Raw genomic sequence first — 26,280 nt, forward strand, 5'->3', positions numbered from 1 at the left:
GTCTGGTCACTCGCGTATCGGTTCAATCTACGCAGTTTAGACTAACCTGAGAAGACCGAATCGATTCAGCCCTGGGCTTTTTGACTCTGTGTACTTAGCGGCAGGGACAAAACACCCATCACCAACACGGACTCTTTTGCTCCGTCCTCAGTGACGACTCCTGCAAGTCAAACACCATTGAAACATGCCTTTCTCTTTTTGAGCACGGGATTGAGGGTTTAGGGTAACTCCCTAAGTGGCGGGTCTGGGGACGGGGTGCCTGTCCCTTCCACAATTGACTTGGCTTTGTTAAAGCAGAAAAGAGCATGGGTGGAGGGTGTGCAAGGAGATATTGCAGCGTCAGAGTTTAGATTTAGCTACGCTGGGTGGCTCTGGGCACTTCTTGGCTCGAGCGGTTGGCTTGAAGTCTTCTGGCAAATCTTAAATATCAGCAAGGCGAAGGGTTTTCAGGCCGAGCTGGGAGAGAGATGGAGAGCTCCCCCCAAGCCCTGTTGTGTGCAGAGGCTTCGGTGAGCACCTGCATTGAACACCTGGAGCTCCTTGTACCTGTGCAAGCCTGCAGAGAGGACGGACCAATTTGTGGCAAACGCCGTGGCCAGCGGGGACGTAGGGACGTTGCTTTGAGGCTTGGCAAAGCTGCATATTCGGGAGGAGCAGCTTGGATTTAAAAGCACCCCTGTCTTGATGCTCAACCTGACTGTTCATAACCCAGTTAAACCTCAGCATAATTTCTCACGTGAAGGGACCAGAGACCTCTTAATGAACCTTTGAAGGGAACAGCCTTGCTAGATAGGGTTAGGGCTAGATTGGAGACCGTATCTCATAACCCCAGGGTTGATGATACGCTTTGCCTTTTGCAAACAGCTCTTTAACAACTTAGAGCTGGCGCATTTGCAGCTGCCCCCCTGTTTTGTCCACTTTTCTGCTCCTAGTTGGACTAGCTTGGCGTTTTTAGGATCTGGTTAAATGCTTTGACATTAAACCTATCCGACAGCGACTGCCTCGATCTAAGGGGAGAGAACAGGAGCGTTGCAACCTCCTCTTTGATGGACTGTACTGCCTGCACCGTGGCAGAAGAGAACGACCTTAAATTTGTGACCGCCGTAACCCCCCCCCGCCACACCCGGCACAGCTTGAACTTGGAGTTGGGGGTTGCTCTTGTTGGTGTGTGCTGCCATCTCGAGGCTGTTTTCTTGCAAGGGTTCGAGGAGAAAAAATTTTGCCCTCTAGCGTCCCTGGGATGATCGGCGCAGCAGGGCCTTTTTCTGCAAGTGCCGCTGGGAATCCTGTCTCCAAAGCAGACCAGAAAGCGAATGTGTGCTGGTTTTAGGGTCTGTCCCCACTTCATTGCAAGCAGGCTGGGAGTCGATGGCTTGTTCTGGGGAGTGGGGCTGCAGAAGGTGGCTAGACGTGGAAACTCAGTCCCTACATTTTGGTACTGGCTTCAGGGAGACCAACACGGGGGTGCTGGGCACCGAGCCTCTTCGGCAATGACTTGCCTTCCTAAAGCTGGGGTGCATTGCCCGCAGCTACTGACAGACACAGAGATGGGGATATGTAGAGCAGAGCGGGGAGAGGAGCAGGCAGGTAAAGGATGAGGGACCTTGGAGGAGGAGAAACTAAACTCTGGGAGAGGCAAGAAGGAAACGGGCAGAGATTTGAGGCCTGGACCTGGGTGGGATGCGACAGGTGTGCACAGTCCTTAATACTCACGTGCCTGAGGAAGGGTGCCTGTGCCCAAACGCTTGCAAATAAAGAACATTTTTTGCAGCAAAAATGCAAAAAATATCTAATATATCAATTAATCTAATATCTACTCTAATATTAATCAAATATCTAATATCTATTTTTTGCAAATATCTCATAAAAGATATCACCTCCGCCACATGGTTTTGATTCCACAATCCTTAAATGCTTTCAGATGGTGCTGGCAGGTGCTGTCTGTTGTGCCCTTGAAGCCCAAACCTGTGCGTGCCGCCCTCCGTCCCTGCCGCCAGGACCTGATGTGGGCAGCCCATGCCGCTGGCAGAAGAGACGGCTGCGGGTGCAGCTCCCTGGCTGGAGGCAAGGGGAGCGAGGAATAGGAGGTTGCTCTCATGACGTCCAGGAGGGAGCAGGGATGGAGCAGCAATCGCATGGTTGTGGACAGCTCTCAGCAAGTGGAGAAGGAGGTTGGATTATGCAGAGACAGATAATCAGCATTTGCCTCTGGGCAGGGGTGGAGGACCGCACAAAGACAGCCCAGGAGTCCAGGCTTGTTGCGGGGTCCGTGCCGAGCGCGCCCTCCGGAGACCTGCCTTCTGCAAATCCAAGACCATCCCTCCGACGCCGACACCAGTGTCCTTCCAAGGCACCCTCCCTGGCTTGGTGCTGTTTCTCCGCATCGGGTTTGCAGAACCGTCCATTTTATTGCCATAGCCCTGCTCCCACGTCCCACCCAGAACAGCCGCAGGCTCATGATCCCTTCATTAGGGCCCTCGGGGCCTTCTCCGGGCCACAGCGCGAAGGTCAAGTGCTTTGCTCAAAGTGCATCTCGGTGGAAGAGCCTCCGCAGGTTAGATGGGTTATCAGCTTTCAAAGTAACCCTCTTTCTCCTTCACTCTATCCTATGAATTTAAATGTGTTACCCCCTGAGCAGTCTTATTTTAAATGCTTATTGGCGTTTTTTCCCCTCCGATTCGTGGGAAGCAAACAGCATTTTAATGCCCAAAGTTAGTTATGTTCACTAATGGATTTAAAAAGGTAAAATTAGATCTGGCACGTCTTAATATTCATGAACTCACCTCAAAGTACCAGCCGGCAGCATGATGCTCTGAGGTCCGTGTGGGCTGCACGCGTGTATACGCATGCACAAGCATGCTCTCTAGATGGATTATTTTAAGATCGTTCTCTGTGTATATTTTGAGCCTGGCGAGCGTGACCGGTGGGTGGGGGACAGAAAGTTTCGCCCTGATGTTCACCATTAAGAAATGAAATCGGAGCTCTGGTACATTGGTGAAGGGGATGGTGAGAGGCAATGCCTGTGCTCGTGATGTCCCCGGGGGTCCCCTTCGTGACCCTAATTCCTGCCCCTTCCAAACCAGCTCAGCACGCAGGATTTCCACAGGACAGCCGCTTGATGGCAATGTTGCTCCATGCCTGCTCGCTGTCCCGTGTTCAGGCTGCCCTGAAAAACCCCAAATCAGGTGTCCGGAGCATTGAGGGCTGCTTGGTGCCTGCCAGTCTGTGTGACGCGGCGTCATCTGGGGCACCGTCCTGTGTTGCCAGTCGACTCGGTCCCCGTGAGCGCGGACCAGCAGCATCTTCCAAAATGTAGCCTCGAGTTCCTCCTGGTTCCTCTCCTCTTGAATGGCTTTGGATTTTGCTTCTCCCTTGCTCATGTGTGTGGATGTGCGTATGGTCTGGATGATTATCGCTTCCACCCCCTCCCCGTGCCCTGAATGCATCGCTGATCAGATAGGATTTCCTTGAACGCACGGGGAAATTTGGCCTGTTTTAAAAGCAGGCAAAGTGGCACTGGTTTTTAAATGCAAAACAGGGGACGGTTTGGGAGCTGTGACAAGGGGAAGGCTTTGGTTTTCTCTTTTCTCTGACCTCCCTGTTCAAAGCGACTTCGATCCATGCAAAGTAATGTTCCTGTAGGAGCAATGGGCTTTTTGGGATGGGCAGGACTTGGCTGGTATCCTGGCATTGCCAGGAAGGGCAGTGCTACTCTGCTGTGTCGTGCCATGCATGGAGGAATTGGTCTTCCCCATGCTGTGGTCTTGGGAGCAGGGAGGGCTTGCTAGGATTGCCAAACGACACCTTGCATTTAGCAAAATCTCCCATATCTTGCTGCATTGCGCGTGTAAAGTAGATGCATGTGCAGTGTCCAGATCTCTTGTCGGCGGCACGTTGTGACGTGGGGCATGTTAAACACCCCAAAAGCATCTGCTTGCAAATCTCCCTGGCTTTCCCCACCACCTCGCCTGCCAAATCCAAGCCTCACCATCTCCCCACCCTCACCTGGCAGGCCCGCACCTTTCTGTGCAGAGGCGAGCAAGTAGCCACCTGCAGCTCCCTTTCCCAGGCCCTTTTGAGACAGTCCCCCAGATATTCAGTGCCTCTCTGGCTTTGCCTGCTTCCATCCATCCCTCTGAAAAATAATATCCCGGGAGCTCAAGCACTGCTCTGCCTCGCTGCAGAAAAGCAGCTTGCAACAGAGGCCATGCTCCCTAGAGAACTCGTGAGCAGCCAAAAAGGCTCCGTTTCTACTGCAATCCCCCTCATCCAGGAATGTCCCTTTGCTGCATTTAGGAAAGCCACTCTCCCGACAGCCTGCCTGCTTAATTGTTTTAAGATGCAGCGTTTTTTAACGAGTTTTTGGCTTCTTCCAAGAACACGTGTTGGTGTGTCCGGACCCTCACGCTCCAGGATGCTCGGGTCAGTCCCTTCAAACCCTGCCTGTTGGGCACACACGAAAAGGGCCAGACTCCTCCAGGAATTTGGAGTCATGCCATTAATTTAATCCGGGTTTGCACGGCGGAGGGCGAGCTCGGGGAAGTGCTCGCCTGGTGAAAGGCTGCACTGTTCAGCCTGCCCGGGTGCTCTTTGCCGCCGGTTGCATTTGGACATGACGTCTGCAAATTCCAGGTTTCCATGGCATTTGCATTCCCTTCCCATACCCGTCCGCCCCGGGGAGCGGGAACGAAATGGGTGGATGTTGGCTTCAGACGGGTTTCTTCTTTTTGCAGCAGGGCACAGGCTCCTTCTGCCGCCGAGGAGCGGTTCTCTGGGTCTTCTCCCAGGCAGAGATGCAAGAGATACTTGAAGCGTTTGGGCAGCCGACCTCTTGTGACAGGTCCACAAAGCCCGTTCGCCCGTGTGTGTTGCACACCTATCAAAGCATCCCGTCCTGCACAGCAAACCGAGCTCAGGTTGTATTCCTGGCTCTAGCACTGACCCCTTGGACAAGACACCTCGAGATATAGATATATATATATATATTTTTTTTTTTTTCCCTCTATTCCTTTTTTTTTCTCCCGTTTCCTATTCGGTTAAAACCTCCCCATGCTCTCGGCCTGTCTGCCGTTGCACTGTGCTTATCCGGACTGCGTTAGGGGTGGTTGGGTTTTTAACCCACTTGGACAGGCTGCTCTGGGTTGAAACCAGCCGTGTTTTGGTTTGAATCAGAAGCTGGTTTCTACCGAGCGCAGCGAAGCCACCGTGACGTCAGAATAGCTGCAACCGGACGGGGATTTTGCACTGGTTTAACTGACTCGGTTCCTCTGCGTGTGACCGAATGGGGCCTTCACGCTGGCTAGTCGTGGTGCCTCTGGGCTGCAGGCAGCCCGAGCTCAACGCCAGCATGCCCGTGCCTTTTTATCTGGTCTTAGCATAGGCTGTCTCGCGTGGCTTTCTGCAAAGGTGGTTTCACCAGAGGCATTTCTTCTTCCCCGGCAGGGATGCCCTGCAAGCAGCGGGCGAGGGCCCATGTCCTTCGGTTCGTGGCGCTCGCTCTCTTGCTATTTTCCAAGTACAAAAATACCCGCTTTGTGCTCCGTTTCCTCTTTCGCATGGAGGGACTGGGGGGGAGGAGGAGGGAGGGAGAAAACCAACCAAAATCTCCTCCGACAAAAGGCAGAGGGTAGCTCTCCAGATCTGAGCCCTCCTGATTCACTGAAGGCAAAACCCTCTGGGGCTTCCAAGGGAGAAATTAAAACACTGGCGCTTTCTCTTTCTGTAGAAGAGCAAACAGGAGCGGTTCCCACTTCCTCTTGCTCGTAAACAAAACCAGCCCCGCGTCTCCAGGACGAGCCCTGCCAGGAGCCTTTCCTTCCTAATTGTCTGATTTTCTTTCTTTCTTTCTTTCCCTCTTTTTGGGTCCTGATTTGTATTCGCGAGCGGCTGGGACACAGGCCGGCGGGATTCGAACACAGGCTTCGTGCTGATCTTACCCTCGGCTTATGGTTTCTTCTCTCTCTTTCTTCCCCTTCTCCGTTTGTCTTGTCCATCAGCCTCTCCTATCTCTCCTTTATATGCACGCGTTTTGGCCCCACAGCTCTCCCCAGTTTGCTTTTGGTTTTCTGAGCTCTGTGGACGTGCAGACAAAGCACTGAGGAAAGGAGTTGACCTTTTCCACCTCCTGCAAATGAGATGTATAGATATCTACCGATGTCTATCTATCTCTAGACTCCCTGGTGCTGGGAACAAGGAGCTCCTACTCTCTGACTCACCTTGAATGTCTTAATGATGACTAATCGAGGCAGAGGTGGGTGAGGTGACATGACCAAGGCTGTGCAAGCAGTCGGTGGCAGAGACCGAAGGACCATATAGCACTGATCCACTTTGCTATGGTGAATGGAGTGCTAGGGGAAGGGACTATGCCGGGTAGGTGCATTTGACTGGGAAATGATGTGGCGTTGTCCCAGTTATCTGCTTTGCATGTGAGCAGGGATCCTGCCCTTTCTGCAGTGCGACGAGATCCATTTCAGCCGGGGCCACGTGTATTTCCACGGGCAGCTGGAAATAGAAGCAGCAGATATCTCTATCGATCTATATTGACACTTTTTTTACTCTTATCTCACACCTGCCATAGGCATTGTTCAGCTATCAGCGCACTGCAAACCCGTATCCTAGACCGGGGCTGAGCCTTGCCACAGCAAATGGATGGAGCAAACACCACTGTGCACTTCCAGACTGTACTTTTGGAGGATTTTGTTTCCCCTTTTCTCTGCACATGAAAATCTGCCCCCACCTCAGTTGGAAGCAGGTCTCCCTGCACTGCAATGCCTGCTCCCAGCTCGGCGGTGCAAGGTGGTCCTCCATGGCACTTCCCTGCCTGATCCAGGCTAGCTCGGCCCATGTCGAACTGGCACGTTCTCGCCTATGTGGCGGGGTGAGCACGGGCGCAGCTTCTGGCATTGCTCCCTGGGGGCTGTTGCTGGGAGGGAGATTCACACCGCGTGCTCCATGCTTCGCTTCCAACCGCGGTCGACCTGAAGCACTTGCATGCGCTGCACAAGTTGCTGCTTCTGTCGCATCGTCACTCCCAGAGGCCCCAATGGCAGGACTTTGCACAAGAACAGACCGTGCCTGAGTTGGCCGAGGAAGGGGCATTATTGCCATTTTACAGCTGGACAACTGAGGCACGGGGGAGGGCCAGGGGACAGGACTGCCTAGAGCCAAACAGGTATTGGTTTAGTGGCAAAAGCAATCAGGACTCGTGGTAGAGGTGATATCTTTTATTAGACCAGCAAGTTTTTTGCAAAAAAAAGAGCTTGCAATTAAAGAATTTATTGTTGTTGTTGCAAAAAATGGGTTGGTTTAATACAAGATATCACCTCTACCACGAGTCCTGATTGCCAGAGCCAAACAGAGCATTTGTGGCTCAGCCAGGATTTGACCCCAAAGCCCTTAGCGCCAGTCCAGCCCCATCCACACTGCTGTGTATCTTTGCAGTCTCTCTCTAGCTTTCAGTAGTGTTGCCTTGAGGAGAAATGAGTCGTCTTTTTGAACGGGTTGGAGGATTGTGACTTCCCTTCCAAGAGTTTCCTCTCTGCAGAGCATTTCCCTCCCCCAGCCCCGTCAGGGAGCAGTGTCCAAGCTGAGGGAGGATGGCAGGGGGAGAAATGCAGCCTCAGCATTACTGACCCGAGTCTGGGTCTGCGTGGGCAGCTCGCCGTGCGGACGGGGAAGGAGCGCCAGCCTTTCCCACATCCCCTTTGCGACCGGGATTTCTATGTGAAACTTTGTTGTGAGTTGTGTTCTTGCATCCCGTGCCCGAGATTATGAAATGGCCGGCGATAATAAATATCAGCGAGCGAGCAGGCGTAGGCAGGCGGGGAGGGGAAGGGTGCAAGAGGAGAGGGATTTAAAGGGCGAGGACAACTCCATGCACTTGCGATGCTCCAGTACTTCAGATATGGTGAACCAGTTTGTAGTCTGTGCCCAGCATGAGGGCTGTGAGCAGGGGTTGCTGTCCTGTGCCCCGCCGCCTTTGCACACTTTGTATTGCGTGTGCATGGAAGTGCAAACTTCCACGTGTGGATCCACCTCCCAAAGGCAGCAGGCGGCTGGGTGAGCAGTTGTCACTGGGCTTGGGGCCTAGACTAACTGATAAGCTTGGGGTGGGACCTTCTGTGCCCCGTTGCTGACTCCCTGAGTCATCCCTGTCCCTCCACAGGCCAGCTTTGAAATCCCTTCCCAGGAACCAGTTTGGGCAGTGTTTGCAATGTACTCCCTGGTTCTGGAAACAAGGAGCTCCTACCCTCTGACTCAGCTCCAATGTCTTAAGAATGAACTGCACATATTATTCATCATTATGAAGAAATCGAGGCAGAGATGGGTGAGGTGACATGACCAAGGCTATGCAGGCAGTCAGTGGCAGAGACCAGGGGGCCATATAACACCGTTCCCCTTTGGTATGGTGAGCAGAGTGCTAGGGGAAGGGACTATGCCGGGTAGGTGCATTTGACTGGGAAATGATGTGGCGTTGTCCCAGTTATCTGCTTTGCATGTGAGCAGGGATCCTGCCCTTTCTGCAGCGCGGCGAGATCCATTTCAGCCGGGGCCACGTGTATTTCCACGGGCAGCTGGAACAGAAGCAAGACGCCACCTGTGAGCACCTCGAAGTGGCATCTGGAGTTTGCTTCTCCTATTTCCCATTGCAAATGAAGCCTAGAAAGCTGCTCAAACTCCCAGACCTTTCCAGGACCGGCAGGCGCCGGCTAGTCCCCCATCCCGGCCATCGGCCCTGTCGCGCTCTCTCCATTGTTGGGTTGGTTCAGTCTGTGCCAGCTGCCTTCAACCTTACCCTCTCCAGGAGCTAGTCTAAGTCAGGAAGCTGCATTTCTCCCTTTGCCTTGAACAGGGCTGCACATCTCTGCGGATCCAGATCGCCCCTGGGCCGACGGGGTGTGTGCTTCAAGTGCATTAGTATGCCCCGGCTCTTCTAAATGCAGGGATGACTTGTGCCCTCGCTGACCCATTTTGGTGTCTGTAATGCAGGAAGGAAATACAGTTGCTCATGTCCTAGGGATTCAGCTGGGAGGAGGAGGTGCTCTGCAAATGAACACATCCCTTTAACTGTATTCCTCGCAGGGAAGAAGTAGTCTCCTGCTTTTTAACAGATGAGGGATACCGATAAGACACAAAGCAATGAAGACTTGTCCCAACTGGAGCGCTGGATTCCCAAGGTTTTGCCCCAAGATGACCCCCCCAGTCTCTGGCCGTGGGTGTGTTCAGGTCTTGGAGCTGCAGCCCATCCCTCCTTAGCCCAAACTCACTAGTGAGGTAGGTTTTTATCTAGATCGAGGCACCAGAAAAGCCAGAGAAAGTGGCTGGTCTCAGCAGGGGATGGGGAGGGAAGGGTGCTTCACTGGGACCCACAAGAGAAGAGATGCTGCCTGCGAGCAGCAATGCACGGAGACTTTTCTGGCACGGCTGGGCTGCTTTCTCGGGCATCCCTGCACATTGGCATTGAAATATTAAGGTGCCTTTTCCAGAGCACGTCTTACTTTCTCCTAGACTTTTACCTGGCAAGTCTTTCCATCCTGAGGGTTTTTTCCCACCCCCTCCTGCTTGCAAAGCTGCTTACCTGACAAGCCATAAATCCTTTGCTCCCTGAGCGAGGGCAGGGGCAGGGAATCCAACAAGCCTTTGATGGCAAATTTATGGCTGAGTTAAGAGTCGGTTCCCTTCCGTCCCTAGTAAAACATGTCTTTTCAAAGCCAGCTATGCAGGAGTTGCGCTGCAAAAAGGAGCAAGCGCGGCCACCTTTGCATTGCTTATAGCCTCGGTGAGCGATGCCCGTCCTTCTCGGTAAAGGCTTTCTCAGTGCGTCTCGACCTTTTTAGACACAGCATCCCTCCATCACTTTGTGCATTGAGGGGCTCTGCATTTCGAAAACTAAATTATTTGTTAGAGGGCTCAGGGAATGGGGATGGGGAGCCTGAGCCTGCCTTGCTCGTCTTATGTCCTCGCCCTTCCTGCAGCATCCTTCAAAGGATCTTGTGGCACCCTGGTTGAGAATCACTGTCTCATGTACTTAGCATCTGTAGCTCTTATGTTCCTGGTTTTCATGAAAGTGTTGCTCTTTTTCTCATAGAAAGATGGATTTATTTTTCTTGTGATGTTTCCTTTTCAGTGCTGATGTACACCCTAAAGTAAGCGCGCGTGTATGTTTGTGTGTGTGTACAGGTTAATTATTTTTTCAGTGCTGATGTACACCCTAAAGTAAGTGTGTGTGTGTGTGTAGGTTAATTATTTTTTGCAGCTGCAGAGTCTGATTTCCATACCCTGCGTCATACCATAGGGTCACCTCGAGCCTTGTTGCACACAATTTGCCAAAGTCAACTTTACCTTTTGTTTTTTTAATGCAAGTAAGTTTTGCAGCTGGGGTATTGAGAGTATCAAGAGACTATGGAGATGCTGTCTCATGGTGCTGGACGGTGGCAGGGCCACATCTCGGGCCCTGAAGCGCACCCCAGTCGCCCATTTGGAAAGGGGGGATCCCTGGCACGAACCCAAAGACATTGGGAAGTGAGTCTCTCAAACCTTTTTGATCAACCCGCTGTTCAGTGGATCATTCCCTGTTGGAGAGCAGCAAGGGGGGATCATCTCAGCTTGGCTGGCTGGAAAATGAAGTGTGCGCACACACGCGTGTGCAAGGGGAAAGCATTCATTTCCATAACCTAAGTAAATATCAGGAAACATTTTATTTAAAACCAAGGGAAATCTTCAAATGAAATCTTTTTTTTTTCCCTCCCCATTTTTCCTTCCCTGCTTCCCTCCCATCCCTTCTTTTAAAGGAGAGGAACCCCAAACCAGAGGAAACCCGTAATCAGGGCATTAAAAAATAAATAAAAGGAAAGCATTATGCACGCAGCCCTTGGCAAGCAAACTTCCCACCCTTCGGAGAACCACGTCGCTCCGCTTTAGCCCAGGCCGGTAGGGCAGCCAGCTCCTGCTAAGACAGTCCCGGTCCAAGGGTCAAGTCTCGCTCCCCAGGTGAGAGCTGCCTGGTGTTTGCTGTTTGCGGTATTTTCCCCGTGCCCGGCGGTGGGAGCGCGGCTCCGATTCAAGCGGTTGTGATGTCAACAGAGGCAGAGCACACCTTGATGCAGACATCTCCTGCTCCAGGTGCCTGCAGAACTGGTCTGGCCTCTCTGTCACCTGCAGCGTGTCCCTGGAGGTCTGTGCCAGTTCCAGGAGGCTGCAGGGTCCGAGCGTGCAAAGGCTGCAGGGTAAAGCCTGACTTATTCAGCCTTTTCGCTGCTCATGCGACATGCAGAAACACCTTTTTTAATCCAGAATAGCAACGACTGCGGGCTGTTCCCTCTACTGTAGAGCTCTGAATAATGTGAAGTCCTAATCCACGGGGGGAAAAAACACCCGTGGGGAAGCGGTTGCAGGTCAGGAGCTGTATCAAAGCTGGTGACGAGAGAGGTTCATTTAATAGTCCGCATGCCCCTTTGTTAGGAGCCGTGGGCTGGCGGTGACCGCATGGCCTAGCCGTGCGTGTCGTCACGCCCCAGACAGCTGCTTTCTGATGAGCTCCCCTAACTGGTGTCACTCTCTTTTTCTAATAAACTACTTTTTTAAATCATTAAAAATATTACACAGCGTGACCTCAGCACAAGGCTTGGAAATCGGGCCTGGGGATCCCGGAGGGTGCGGGGTGGCAGTGCCAATTGCTGGTCCGTGAATTGTCTCAAGGAAGCAAACCACCATTAGCTTTTAGAGGGTCTGGGGCTGCCGGTCCTGATCGGTAGGGAGGAGTGCACTTTCTTGAAGAGTTAACACCTGTCTAATGGTTAATCTGTTGTTTGCTGAAGGTTATAAAGCCTGGCAGGCTGCTTAACACTCCCTAACACCCTTGTGCTGGGTGAGACTCCCTCTCTCCGTGGTTTGTTTAACCCCGAATGGGAATCGTGGCTAGGGTAATACTTTGTCCCCATCGTACCCTATGCCGGTGGCATGAGGATTACCAAACGTTGTCATGAGCAGCCTCCCCGTAGCCCTGGTCGAGTGCTAGGCACGGCTTGGTGCTTTGCAAGCGCGGGAGGGCAAAGGTCTGTGCCCAAGGGACTGGCGGGATGTATCATTCGGAGGCTTGCAGGGAAGGGGTGTCGGGACGGGACTGGACTGCAGGGATCTCCATTTGTGCTCGAACCCCTGGGCCATGCTTGGAAGAGGGCGACCTCTTTGCATCGGTGGCTTGGTAGAGGCCCTTGGGGGTATGAACGCCAGGGACACCTTTTGAGGTTTGATGTTACTTTTCTGCTTTGCCTTCCCAGAGGTGGCAAGAAAAGCCACCCTGATCAGAGGGCGCGAGCCCCAAGGAAGGTGGGTTTATGACAAGCCTGCGTGGGCAGATAAGTCAAATCCAGTCATCCACGAGTGCTTGTGCATCTCCCCGCACGGGGACGAATCGCGGCCCAAGACACAGCAGAGGCTCCCGGCCCAGCGAGCCACGTCCCCGGCTTCCCGCTTGACCGGTTATTGTGCTGAACCCTCCCCTCGGCGGTTTAGGATGTGCCGCTCGGCCTTCGCGGGGCTGCCCGGGGAGCTAGCCTGGTTAAGCAAACACGGCCGGGATATTACCTGCCTGTTAACCTGTCAGAGCTGCTTTGCAGCTCCGTTTCATCTCCGGGTCTGGAATTTCCCCTGCAGTTCCCACCTTCCCGCTCCTCCTCTTGCTCCCGGCCATCCCCTTCCCACGTTCGGAGTAATTCAATATTGCATCGGAGTCATTAAATATTGTCCAAGTTCTGTCCCTTAATGGCAGGCTTGTTTGTCGAGGAGAGATAAACCTCTGTTTGCTCTCTTCAGACCAAGGACGTTGGCAGCTCCTGCCTCGGGAAGGAGCGTGGGACTGGGGCAGTGGATTCGGACAGGCGCAGACCTGGTGGGCTCACGGCCCCCAGCCTCCCTCGGACGGCCGCTGGAGCGGAGAAAGCTCAGGCTGCCTGGTCGAGGACATCTGAATAGGAAGGGGGGATATGGTGGGTTCCTGACTGTACAATAAATCCTGCCAGTGACGGTCCAGTCAGCCTGGTATGCTTTATCTAGGTATCGGTTTCTTCTAAAAAAAACTCATCCCAAAGGCAAGGTGTGATGCTCAGTGGGTGTTTCTGTCTCTTCCTTACATAGCTATAGATCTAGAAATAGAGATTTCTATCTATAGATCTTCCTCATTCCCTGCACGCCTATTCTGCTGAGTGGATGGTACTCCAAGCTTTTGCTGGGGTTTGTCACTTAAAACATAAATACAGTCCCTCTAGGATGGCAGTAAATGGGCCCGTATTGCCAGTGGTCTTAGTGAAGCCAGCAGTGGTGGGATGCAGTTCACACACACCACATCTCTATCTATACATGATACATGTATACATGTAGAGATCTCTACATGTATAGATAGAGATCTCTGTCTATAGCTATATTTTCACTTATCTATAAATACGTCTGTGTATATCTATACAGATATACATAGATACAGCTGTATAGATACAGGGATGCAGCTGTATCTGTATATATAGATGCAGATATCTGTATAGATGCACTGATATATCTGCATTTATAGATCCAGATATATCTGTATAGATGCACACATATATATAGATAGATACAGATATATCTGTATAGATGCGCAGATATATCTGCATTTATAGATCCAGATATATCTGTATAGATGCACAGATGCACACATATATAGATAGATACAGATATATCTGTATAGATATGCAGATATATCTGCATTTATAGATCCAGATATATCTGTATAGATGCACACACATACATAGATAGATGCAGATATATCTGCATTTATAGATGCACACACATAGATAGATAGATAGATAGATGCAGCTATATCTGTATAGATGCACAGATATATCTGCATTTATGGATGCAGATATATCTGTATAGATGCACACACATATCTATATATAGATGCAGATATATCTCTATAGATGCACAGATATACAGATTATAGCTGTGTATATCTATACAGATATATCTATGTAGATATATAGATAAGTGAGACTATATAGATAGAGATCTCTATCAATCCATCTATAGATGTATATCTAGATACCCCCTAGTTGGCTCAGCTGAGGCACAAAGAAAACTTGAGTTTGTTTTAGCCATGATGGGAAAAGCCATGCGGACAGAAAGGGGAGAGGTGGCAGGATGCTATGCACGCTAGGACTCTTGCTGTGAGGCAAGGGGCTGTTAATGGCAAGCAAATGCAGAGGCTGGAAATGCAGGCAGAGCGTTGTAGCCCTGGCTGGGTGGACTGTGGACACCCCTGGTAGCGAGCTCAGGGCTCTCTCTCTTTCTCGTGGCTTTTCCTGGCATAACGCCTCACCGAACTGTGTGGAGTGATGTAGGTTTGAATGCATGTCTTCACTTGCACCATTAGATTATATGGGCCCTGAACACTTTAAGACAAGGGCCAGCACCAGCTGCTTAACATGTCCCTGAGCCCCTACAGGGCCTGACACTGGAGCGGTTTCTGATTCCCAGGTGAGCATTGCCACATTTAATGTAGAAGGCTTGGCTGGTTGCTCGGCGTGACCTTCACATTAGTCTTTATCTCTCTGATGTGCAGCGAAGGAGCAACAAATGGGGTCGGTGCTTCCAACACCTGCGTGAAACTCTTATGCAACTCGTACGGACCTCTGCCTTGCTGCACGTTGGCGCTGGGACAGCAGGGTGGGTCCCTTGGCATCGTTTGGAAAGATGCCCAGGCTGCAGATCAGGTGCAGCCTAGTTGCATCCAGTCCAGCCTGGGTGGGAAAGGTTACTGGGCACAAGAGGGCACCTGGCTGGACTTCCAGATCCAGGTGTCTGTGGGCAGGAAGCCTGCAAAAAAATAACGGAGAGACGACCTTGCTGGAGCAGCAGTTTGGATGCTGCTGCTCTGCCCATGTCCTGGCTTCGCCTTTGTACGGGCAAGGGGGGAAAAAATTGCAGGTGTAAACACTCGGATCCCAAAGCGGCATCCTGTGCAACCCATCACGTCGCTGCTGGATTCGTCGTCCTCTTCGCAGTCTCGGTCCGAACCTCCATTCCCTCCATCTCGCCTGGGTCGCACCTTTGCCCCACGACCGCTAATCCCATCACCGCGGCCTCTGGAGAGGAAGAACGGTGCAATCTGGGGAGAGGGTGCAATGGCTTTAATGCACTTAAGGTTTTATTTTCCCCGTCGCCTCTGCACGCCGTGTGGTCTGTGTCCCTGATAATCTCTTCCTTATCCGTGCACCGTGCAGAATTGGGCACAGTTGCTTGAGTCTGGCTCCAGGGAGGAGCTGGGGGTGCAGCAGCATGGGGTTAGAGTAGTGTTTGGGTGCTATGAACAGTTTTTTTCACTCCCCCCCAGTTAATAGACCCCCACCCACCGCTCTCTTCCACCATGCGAGCCCCTCTCTCTGCACTGAAACTTGGATTTAAATCTGAAGAGGTGGCTGCCATCTTGTCCCTCGCCCCCCTCATCGTGCAGCTGCATCCCCAGGATTTGCTTTGCCTTCCTGTCCCTCCCCGGCCCTTCGGTTTGGAAAGGAGTCATGTAGCAGCGCAAATAAATCGCAGATCTGTTTGGCTCCCTTCACCGAGGGATTCAGAGGTTAAATGCTCCTGCCGCCTGGAAGACGACCAGCCCGTGGTCATGGGGCATTGTATTTTGGAAGCTGGGGAAGCAGGACTTTGTCCGCCCAGCTCTGCTCGGAGCGAGATTAATGCCCTGAATAAGTGGGAATGACAGGCCTGCGAACGCTGGGGTGGAAGAAAACACTGCCTCGTACAGTACATCCCTTCAGCAAACATCCAAACTTCCTGCAGCTTGGTTTTCAGCAGGTCCTCGCTGGCTGCCAAGGCCAGGAGTCGAAGCCACGCTATCGGCTGGAAAGATCTCGGCTCCGCGGTCGGCTCGGGGAGGCGGGGTGCTGTGCATCTCCCTCTGGCTTGAGCCGCGTAGATGAACTCGGACCAACAGCTCCTTTGTTTCCTCGATCCCCTCTGAGCCTTCTGTACCTGTAAAGGGCTTAGGCAAAAAACTCCCTTGTGTGTTTGAAATGAAGTTGCTGACTATCGGATCCCTTTTGTCCTTCCTTCCTGAGGCTTGTGTTACCTCTCGAGCCTGCTCAAAGGCTCTCCTTCAGGGAGTCTCAATAGACGCGGCGGAGAAACGAGAGAAGGAAATTAAACACGGTGGGTGTTAGGCCAGCACCCTGAAAGCAACTCCGTGACCAGGCTGCCAAAGACCCCGGGCGCAGGAACCAGCCACCAAAGCACGGGGAAGGGGGAGGAATGGGGAGGATGGAGCTGTGTGCCGTCGGAGGGGTTGATTTTTTTAACCTCCGCAGAAAGCTTTGCAAGCCTGCAGGCTTGCTGGAGCTGAGAAAGTAAGGACAAGTGCAATGCTGCAAGACCCCCTCGCTCTACCCCCATCCGCGTGCATGGGGCCGAGGGAGAGGAAACCCGGGTTCCTTGCCGACAGTTTTGGGGAGATACGGTACCTCCTTGATGCTACCCCTCATCTGGATTGATGAGGCCTTGCAGGAAGGGCAACTTTGGAAAGTCTCAAAATACACAGGCAGGCAAAGTTCTTTGGGTCGATGTGATGTCTTTTATTAGATCGACTGAGTCGTTGGGGGAAAAAACGTTTTTTGCAAGCTTTCGGGCACAATCACCCTTCTCCAGGCATAGTAATACATGGGCAGAAATGCCACTACCGGGCACTATCTTGTGTGACGTATCTGTAATTTCCAGATTACACCTTGCCCCCTGCACAGACGCACAAGCGCCCAAATGTTTAGGCCCTTCTCCGACGAGCTCAGACGATTTTCCTGCAAAAAGTCATTATCGTGCATGTAAGTTGTGCTCTTCTGGCGCGGAGTCAGAAGAGGGCTGTGCAGCGCTGCCAATTCCTGGGACTTTGTTTCATTACGAGTCTGGCGAGATTTGTATTTTCTTAAAACTTCAGGCCCCAGAGTGAGCTGCAGGCACGATAATCCCTCCCTTCCATTATTATTATTATTATTATTATTATTATTTATTTTTTTTTAAGTACATTTCTAGCCCGGGTGTTTTGTGCGCTTGGTTTTGCAGGCGCGACCCTTCAAAAGCCAGGAGGCAGAAACGGCCGTCGGGACTCGTGGTAGAGGTGATATCTGTTATTAGCCCAACTAGATTTTTGCAAAAAGAAATTGTTTTCAGGAGGCAGAAAGAGATTGGAGTTGTGGGCTGCTCTCGTGATTTGGGAGACGCCTGGCTCCCACGGCTCTTTCCTTTCGTTGCTTGGAAGGGGGAGCGTTTGGCAACCTCTAATCGGGCGACAGTGGCTACGGAAACCTCCTGCGGATGGTGTTGGTTGCCCTTGTGCTGGTCTTGGGATAGATATGAACTTTTCCCACTGAAATCGGACCCTCCGCGGTGGTCCTTGGTGTTCAAATGGTTATGAGAAGCTGTGCGTTTCTGGTGCTGATGAGACGGGAAGCTACCCAAAGTACTTGGACGGCCGCTGTCCTCCAGTGACCTCCACATATTTATCCTCTCCTCACCCAGGGAGGGAGGGAAATGCTGCTTTCCTCCATCTGATGGCTGGGGAGCTGAGGCAGGGGAAAGCCAAGTGACTCATTTTTGAGCTTTTGCTGGTGGCAGCTTTTGCCCAGAGGCACGTTAGTGAGAGATGGGGGGACCAAATAGCACCAAGCTGTGCTGAGACCCACCACTGCCCCCCTGACAAGTCGTGCCCACTCAATGTTGTATGCACAAGCTAATGAGATGCTAATGAGATGCTGTGTGATGCCCCCTCATGCCCACCCGACCCCACCCGTGCCGGCCGGCACCGCGGGTTGTTTCTCCTGCTTTTGGGGACGGAGGGATTTCAGTCCCGCGCTCGACCCCAGACACGTGAACAGCCCGGTTGGCACTGTATGATTAAATTAGTTTCTAGGAGAACAAATCCAGGATTAGTGCAGCCATTTGCCATGCGGAAAGTGGAGCCCGGCTAATTAGATTTACGTAACTCGTTCTCCGGGCTTTATGTAATTGGCCAGGGGAGGGGTAGGCCAGGGCACAGCTGCATTAGCTAATTGGGAGAGGACAGTTTTATTCTCCCAGCCATGCGGGCTGCTGAAGGTTGGGCTTTGCAGGGCTTTTTAAATTTCTGTAGCATCGCAGAGCATCCCGACGCGAGCAAGACGTGGACGCTGTGCGTTGAAACCACGCGGCTTTCTGCCGGGGGCAGAGACGGCCGTGCCTGGGAGATGGGTTTTGCTGGTGGGGAAGGCCGTGGGGTTTTGTTCAGCTGGGCTTTCTCCATTTCTTGCAGCACTTTCTGCTGCAGCATCTTCGTGCACCAAAGGAACCGGTGTTAGAAAGTGTCACGGGGCTCCTGTCCTAAAGTCACTCCTTGCTCTACTGCTGAGTTAATGAGCAGGTCCCCAAGGGAAAGGAGAGGAGCCCCAAGGCTTGGAGCTAATGCTTGATAAAGCCCGGTATGCCAACAGAGAGATCGATGCCCAGCTGCCGTAGGGCTGCCCCCTTCCTTAGGGTCGGCACCCCTGCCAGGGACGCGAACGCCCAGTACGACTTGTGCAATTTGGCAGGTGACTTTGGAGGGAATAGCGCGAGCTGCATGCATCCTCTTGTTGCACCCCGGGGATACCCCAGCCACAAGGGACAGTTCAAGCCCTTTGGACCGCGGGTGTAATGAAACCTCCAGGGATTAAAACCCAAGCCAGTCCAGAAACAGCAGCTCTGACGGGGAGGCTGCCTCACCACGCAGTCAGACAGCTGGCCCCGAGCCCGGGCAGCGGGGAACACCACGAATGCAGTGGGGAACACCACAAATTGATGGCACCCAGCGTGTTTTGGGTGTTCCCCATCCCTGTGGCTCATTTGAGGTTAATAAAGCAAGCATTTCTTTGAGTCCCTTCTCACCTTCTCTTGCTCCAAGAACAGTTTTCTCCCTCTTTCTAATGCTGGCGGCTCTGAACACGGTAGCCGGAGCCTGCCAGAGCCCCGTGAAGGTATGGCATAGCTGCCCTGGCTTTTGTCCCTTTGCAGGACAGGTAAGCCAAGGCAAGCGCTCCCATTACTACGGCAAGCTCGGACAGGCAGACCCCACTGACACCTTGGTGGGGTGGAAAGTCGAGGGTCTGTGGACATATCCTTGTCTACACGGTCTGCGCTGGTCTCCCAGGCAGCGGAGAATGGACTTTGGGGACGGTTCTCCCCTCTTTTCAGCTGTCTCTCCACCTTCTGATCTCCTAAGAAAGAGACCTCACCAGAGCGTGGCAGATTTAACCGTGGGCCAGAGCTCTGCTTTGTCTGGTCATGACCTGGGCCCAGCTATCCCATTTTCCAGAGACCCCCGGAGCAGGCTCTGCCCGTGTCGGACAGCCAAACTGATAGGAGACCGGGCAAATGGTTAGTAAAGGGAGGGCTAGGGGTGGGGACGGAGGTGGGGGGCTTTCCCGAGAGGCTGCAGGAGCTTCAAGAAGGGTGGGGTGGAGGGGAGGAAGGGGATCTGTCCTGGTTGACTGCTGACCCAGTGTCTCAAACCTTGTGCGGTGCCGTGGGCTGGAGGGAGATGCAGCAGAGCCGTGAAGCAGCCGTGAGCAGCGCTGCTACCATAGCCCCTTGCAGTGCAAGGAAAAGCAATGCTGTGCTGGAGCAATGCAAGGTGGACAGCTGTACAGGGAGCGAAGGGGAGGCTTGTGGGACAGCAGCCGTGGGGGCCTCTATCTAGTGGCTTAGTCCGGCTGGGGGAGCAGACGGCTGGTGGCAGAGAGCTAATAGAGCTCTAGTAACCCCTGGTCTTTGCTCTCTGTGGCACTTACGAAGCCTGATCTGCTTTGAAAATGCCCCATTAAATGACACGTGTGTCTGCCACGAATGTCTGCTTCTTTCCTCCGCCGCCTGTCTTCGAAGGCCCTGATGCTCGAGATGATAGTACTGTTTCACCTGATCATCTTCTCCCAGCAGCAGAGCCTCCTCCTGATGCCCCTTGTTCTGGCTGGAGAGCCGTGGCCCTTTCTGCAGAGGAAGATCTCGAGGGTCTGGGCTGCCTTGCCCCCAGGATCATGGCTGGAGCCCCCCCTCTCTGCAAACAGGCTGTACCAGGATATCAGCCCTGCCCTGTCCAGTCAATGCAGCATGGGGCACCCCTCCGAGTCAGAGACGGAGCGAGAAGATCCCGGTAGGCATCAGGAAGCCGCTGCGGTCTCGATGCCAAGGTCACCCCGCCGCACGCAGCCTCTCCGGCTCTCTCCCCGCACGTTCGTTCCCCCCCCCTCGAGCCTCGTGTGTGTCCAGCCTGCCACCAAGAGCATGAGTGGGGCTTTGATCTCCTCGGAGTGATTAAATTCATATCATCCAGACTGACAGCTTAATATACCTCGGCGAGGCAGCGCTAAATTAGTTGTGTCTGTCTTGCCAAAGCTATTGCTGCAGAAATGCCTCTTGACAGCTACGGGCGCTCGCTACCCTTCTTTTTTAATATACAGTACGGGCTTGCCCCTGCTCCGTTGCGCGGCATCCTTCCTCATGTTTCATATAAACTGATCTACCGCTGCTGGAGTTACTCGGTCTTTGTCTGCTGAGTGGAAACAGCTGCCTGATTTGCTCCCAACGTTCGCCGCTCTCTGCACGCTTCCCCAGGGCGGCTGGGCTCAGCTCTCTGCGCACGCGAGGGAGAGTTTATGTGTTTTAATTTAATTTCAGCCCTTTTCGGCTGAGTCTTTCGGTGCTCGTGCAAGGGAGGAGCTGGCGAAAGCCTGGCAGAGCCACGAGTCCATTCAGCCTTTGGCTCCGAGATCTCCCAGCCGCTCCTGCCGATCAGACCGTGCCCGAGTCACGTAGCCTGTCCGTGGTGTGGCCAGACATCCACCACGTCCTCGGGTCTTGACCGTGCTGGGATGCACGTGCCAGGAGGACTGAGCTGGTCTGCTGCCAGCGCTGCCATCCTGAAGCACTCCCTTCTCGTGACTCAGACCCCTCCAAGTCATCTGCTCGACTTGCAGAGGAGTTTTTTAAACATGAAAATGCAGCAGTCCTTTTTTCCACCCCCCCTCTTTGCTGTGTTTTAAGCTTGTAGGGGATCCTATTTGCAAGCCTATCTCCGCAGCCACGAGGGTGGCTTTTAAATGAAAGCTGTGATTCTCACGGAGCCCAATGAACCCAGTCGCTGGGACTCGTTACTTCGAACAGCATCCTCTTCTAAGGACCAGCCATGCATTGGTACTGGTAGGTGCCCTTAAATCTGCTCAGGCCTCACTTAACACGAGTAAACTCAGCTGGATTTATTTGGCAAAGCTTAAACCGGTCTGAGTGTGTCTACACCAGTTGCACGGCTGCAGCTTTTGTAATACAGAGCAGGCTTCAGCTGGGACCCACAGTGTTGCTTACCTTACAGGTACATACTTATACAGGAATCGCCTCATCCATTGGGGAAATGCAGCCACGATGAATGAGTTGATATCTTGGATCGAGGCTTTTAAATAGGTTTCCTTCAATAAGTAAGCAGCATTGTGTGGCCAGGCACCTTTTTGTGAATGCAACCTCTCACTGCCACCCTTCATGCACGCTTGCAAATCCAGCCAGGCCGCACGTGCAGTGTGATCTCTGGCATTTTGCACATGTCGTGTCCTCTCCGCTGCAGGTTTCGCCCCTTTATGCTCGAGCGAAGATTTGTCCTGGTTTGATTCAGAAAAAAGAGAAATTAGAGTTTAACCAACCGAGAGAGAGTCTCGTTCCCTTTTGCCAAGAGCTTGCAAAAAAATAAAATAAAATCGTCGTAATTGCCACATTTTCAAGGAAGGAATTCGAAATAAAAAGTTAATCTCCTCCCGGGATTAGCAAAGCATGCGGCGTCTTGTCAGATGTAGGCGCGCAGATCGGGCCTTAATTTTTCCAGACAAGAGAGTCGGTTCGGTTCAAGCCGCTCTCGGTCACGCGCTGGCCATGTGCCCCACGCAGTCCTCCGGCCGTGCCAACCGGGAAGGGAGGAATCGCCCGCTTTGTTGGAGGAGAAGGCGCTGCATCCCCCGCGCTGCACGTGAACAGGGTGAAACTCAGCCTTGCAGGTGGCTGAATTGCTTGTTGGCCTCTGTCCAGGTCAGCCTGCCGCGTGTGAATAACCTGGTTTGGCAGAGAGTCTCCAGCACGCGGCCACTGTTATTTGTACCCGCATGGAGAGAGGAGCATCCTCGTTGTGTTGGGAGGGAAGGGCTTGGTGCATTTGGCTAGCACTTAAATCACGGGCAGTCACGTCGGCTGTTTCGTGTCGTTGGCAGCCCTTGCAGCCTTTTTCAGAGGCATGGAGCCGGCCTTGCTGTTGGCTCTCGGGGACTTCACGGGAAGCGTTTGGGTGCTCAGTACATGCAACTGGACATCCAAAACGAGCGGCCGTGGGCTGAAGACGTTGTCCGCAAATGCTGCTTGCTGGCTGAGCTCTGGAGGTCACCTGGAAGCATCTGGCGGATGCAAGGCACCTTGGCTTCTCTGTTTTGCTGCTCATAGGGACTGTTCCTCTGTTATTTCAAATGCAATCAGAGTGCAGAGGTGTCTTGTCTTGGCAGGCCTTTGCAGGAGCCCCTGGTAGCGATGCCCGCAGGTTAGAGGCTGCAATGGGCACCCATTTGGGATCAGATGACCATCAGTTGCTTCCTCTCTTTGTAACAGGACCCTGGCAGGGTTGCTTAATGACTTCCATACTTGTGGGAGAGACTTTGGAGAGCTATGTCCATTGGATGACATGCGGGTCACTTAACCCCGGTCCCTTCGTTTCCTTTACTGGACAGCTCAGCTTGTCCTCAGCCCTCCTCTTGTTGGCTTGCCTTGCTTTTTTTCTCTCCTTGCAGCAGGTTTATTTGGCCGTAACTCATCCGTTATCTACTCCGCTTTTAGGAACGCCGAGGCTTGATCCGCAGGGCAGATAAACCCGCGTGCAAATGCCAGGCGTGGGCGTAGATGCAGCGCAGTTCACTTGAAAGTCTGCCTTTGTCCCTGGGGCTGTTCTTCCCCTCCGCCCAGGGCCGGGACGCAGGGGCTCTGGGTCCTCAGTGCCCGTCCAGCAGTCAGTCTCTCTCCTTTCTGGTCCCTGGCTGTGCTGCAAGGATAGTAGCCCTTCCTTCCTCCCCTCTTTTGCTTTGCCTTTGGGCTGCAAGCTTTGTAGGGCAGGGACCGTTTCCTACCATTGCACATGTGTCCAGTGAGTCACGCTGTGGGGTGGACGTGCAAACAACTGACCGTGGAGTCAAAGGGAGAGGAAGGGGGGACTTCTCGCACATCAGCTGCTCCATAGTAATGTGCACTTGCATGTGCTCACTCTGCAGTAAATGCAGATAACTGTGGTCATGCTATCCCTCTTTCTCTGGGGGCCAAGCTACCACGATTTAGCTTCTGCTCATGGAGGAGCTGTCATACTGTGAAACCCCAACCCTTTCCACCCCATCAGTTTGGATGTCCACACCCTTTATTGGCCGTGGTACCTGTATGATATCCAGTACCGTAATCCCCGAAGTCGCAAATCTTTGCACCCCTCCTCCGGCACCAGTGCATATTGTGCTCCTCCTATACAGGGGCCCAGAGTGGCTAAATGTCTTGTCCAAGGTCACATTGGAAGATAACCTTGGGCTATCCTAGTGCAACGGGAATGCCTTTCAGCCTTTGTTTTGCTAGGCTGACCCAGCCAAGCTCTTCCAGTTCCCTCTGCGCCCCTGATGATCGTACGCGCCCATCTCTGCACCTGCTCCAGCTGCAATTCATTTGTCTTGCATGTGTGTGAATGATATGTAGTGCTCCAGGACCTCATCCTCCCCCAGGGAAGCACCTCACCATTGAACCCACCAATTCTTGGTACTAACCTCATCTTCTCCCACTTCACCCTGTGGCAAAGCCTTCCTGGGGGTCTGGATTAGCTCTCAAGTCAGTCCCGAAGCTGCCGCGACCATTAGGAGACTTTGGATGCTGTGCATCATTGGCGATTCTTCGGGCAAAGCGACCTGGTGGCGCCCATCTCCTCTCCAGACAGGCATGGTCATTAGCTCACAGGGGGCTCATCTGCCCTTGGACAGGTCTCGTTTTTAGTCCCGTTGGGTGTCCACACACCCTCCCACCCTGGCTAGCCCAGGTGGGCACCAGTTTAGTCGCCGACAACCCAACCAAAGAACAGGTCATACTGGTTTACATGGTACCGGATAGCAGACCAAGAGAAGCCTGGCCTGATGGGATTAGCTCTACCGCAATTATATTATCCAAGACAGACACTGGACTAGTCTGGCATGACCTGCCATGCAAACCCCCAGTGTATTCTCTCCTGCTTTTCAACGGGCCGCCATACTTTGCTCTAAAACCTCACTTGCCCTTGAAGTCCAGTTACTAGGCCTGTCGTTGCCTGGATGACATCTCTCCTCCTTGAACGGAGGTGCAATATTTGCTTTTCCCCAGTCCTGTGGCATCACCTTCCTCTTGATAAGGTATTGGCAAGCTATTGAATGACATGGCCACTTCCTCTGAGATAGTCCTGAGTGACCTATCTGCTTGAGTCCCACCTCTGGCCATTATCAATAGGACTTCAGTTTAAGGCCAGTATCAATAGGACTCTTTAAGGGAGTAGCGCGCGCTGGCAGAGGTGATGTAAAGCTCCAGTTTGCCTGGTCCGTGATGGAGCTGGGGAACGTGCCTTGCATCCCGGCCATTCCCCTGTTTTATCTTTGGGGGTGGGCTCGATGATCTTCCGAGGTCCCTTCCAGCCCTAATGTCTAGGAAATCTTAGGCAGGATGAACCCGACGAGATGAGTGGGGGGCGGCGAAGGAAACCGGCCTCGCCTGCGAGAGCGGCGTGGACTAGGTGGAGCTGGTAGAAAACGGTTTTGCTGCCGGTCATTTACACCTGAGCCGGCTCAGCGGGGAACGCGCCGTGCCTGCAAGAGGTTAAAACTCTGCCCCTGTGTTTACTTTAGTTGGCTGCCACACTGCATAATAATCTGTCAGCACGTCAGGTGGGGATTTATTTGTGCATTAAAAACTGCCTGGGGCGGACGGATGCAGACACTCTGCAGCATGCTGGAAAATGTGCCTCCAGCATAAAAACAGCCTCTCCAAATATTTCACCCTTTTAATAAGTGCATTTAATTAAAGTCATATAACTTTTTTTTTTTTTTATTATTATTAAAAAGAAGGGAGGAAAGAAACTGTGGCATGCTGAGCCCAAAAGCAAAGTCTGGAGTACAAAGAGGGGGTTTAAAATGCTCGGGTTTAATGGAAACCTCATCAGCAACATGTTGTGTTTCTCTCTATTTCCCAGCCCCACGTTCGTTAGGGGGGGAAAGAGTCAAAGGGAGTTTCTGGCTTTTCTCTCCTCCATGCTAAGGAACCACTTCCGTTCTCTTGAAATGTTGCAGAATTATTAATTTTTCCAAACACACAGTTGCCAAATGTTGTTGCTCTTGGCTGGTTTTGTAATTGCTTTTCTTTCTTTTTTTTCTTTCTTTTTATCTTTTTCTTTCTTTTCTTTTTTCTTCTTTCTTTTTTCTTTTTTTCTTCTTTCTTTTTTTCTTTTCTTTCTTTTTTCCCCCACCGGATCCTTCCGCATCTCTTCGCTACTGCTTTGATTGTAAGAGCTTCCGAGAGCCTGTAAAGCAAGCAGAGAGTTGAGTTCAGTCAGGAGTGGTGGTGACAGGAGAGGCTTTCTGGAAGAGAAGCAAGGCTACCAGGTATTTGATCCTCCTTATGAAGTTGGTGGTCTTGGCTTGGAGTGAGCCTGTGTGCATGCATGTGTATGTGCATGCATGTGTGTGTGTGTGATAACTCACAGTTGCATTGCTAGGGAGGGAGAGGTGTGTATGGGAAACCTAAATGGCCATGTTGTGAAACCCCATAGCCTCAGCGAATGACACAGCCCAGGGGAGCAAAGTTGGTGCTCCAGAGTCGTCGGAAGTGGTGGTGCAGAAAGGCCCAGGACGTGGCTGCCCGCTCAAGGAGCGGAGACGAGTCCCCAGCAGTCATTGCCCCCAGCTGGGAGGCGAAACGTTGCAGGCTGCCTCCTGTAAAGAGCCACTTGAACATGCCTCCGTTGATGGCTCTTTCTGCGGTCCTGCGACACGGTGCAATGCAGCATCGGGGTGCTTTCCCAGCGGTCTTGGCCTTGTTGAGACATCGTGGTGGGAGATGAGCTCTCTTCATTCATGTTGCAGGGGTTTGGGTTGTAGCCGTGTTGGTCTAAGACTTCATTCAAGTTGGCTTTCACGTGGAAAATGGCAACCGTGCTGCATGCAGGGCACGCGGCAGGGG

The 26,280-nt window shown here is 52.6% G+C and overlaps 1 long non-coding RNA gene across 2 annotated transcripts in view; it reads left to right on the forward strand.

Moving 5' to 3' along the window:
• Positions 1 to 26,280, forward strand: part of LOC109284835 (uncharacterized) — an 87,858-nt gene that overhangs the window by 22,510 nt on the left and 39,068 nt on the right. For both annotated transcript variants that reach the window (XR_002092436.2, XR_002092435.2), the window contains exon 2: positions 1,922 to 2,554. This is a non-coding gene — a long non-coding RNA (uncharacterized LOC109284835). The remainder of the gene's footprint in view (positions 1 to 1,921; positions 2,555 to 26,280) is intronic.

Source organism: Alligator mississippiensis, chromosome 8, assembly GCF_030867095.1.
Source record: "Alligator mississippiensis isolate rAllMis1 chromosome 8, rAllMis1, whole genome shotgun sequence".
Lineage (NCBI taxonomy): Eukaryota > Metazoa > Chordata > Crocodylia > Alligatoridae > Alligator > Alligator mississippiensis.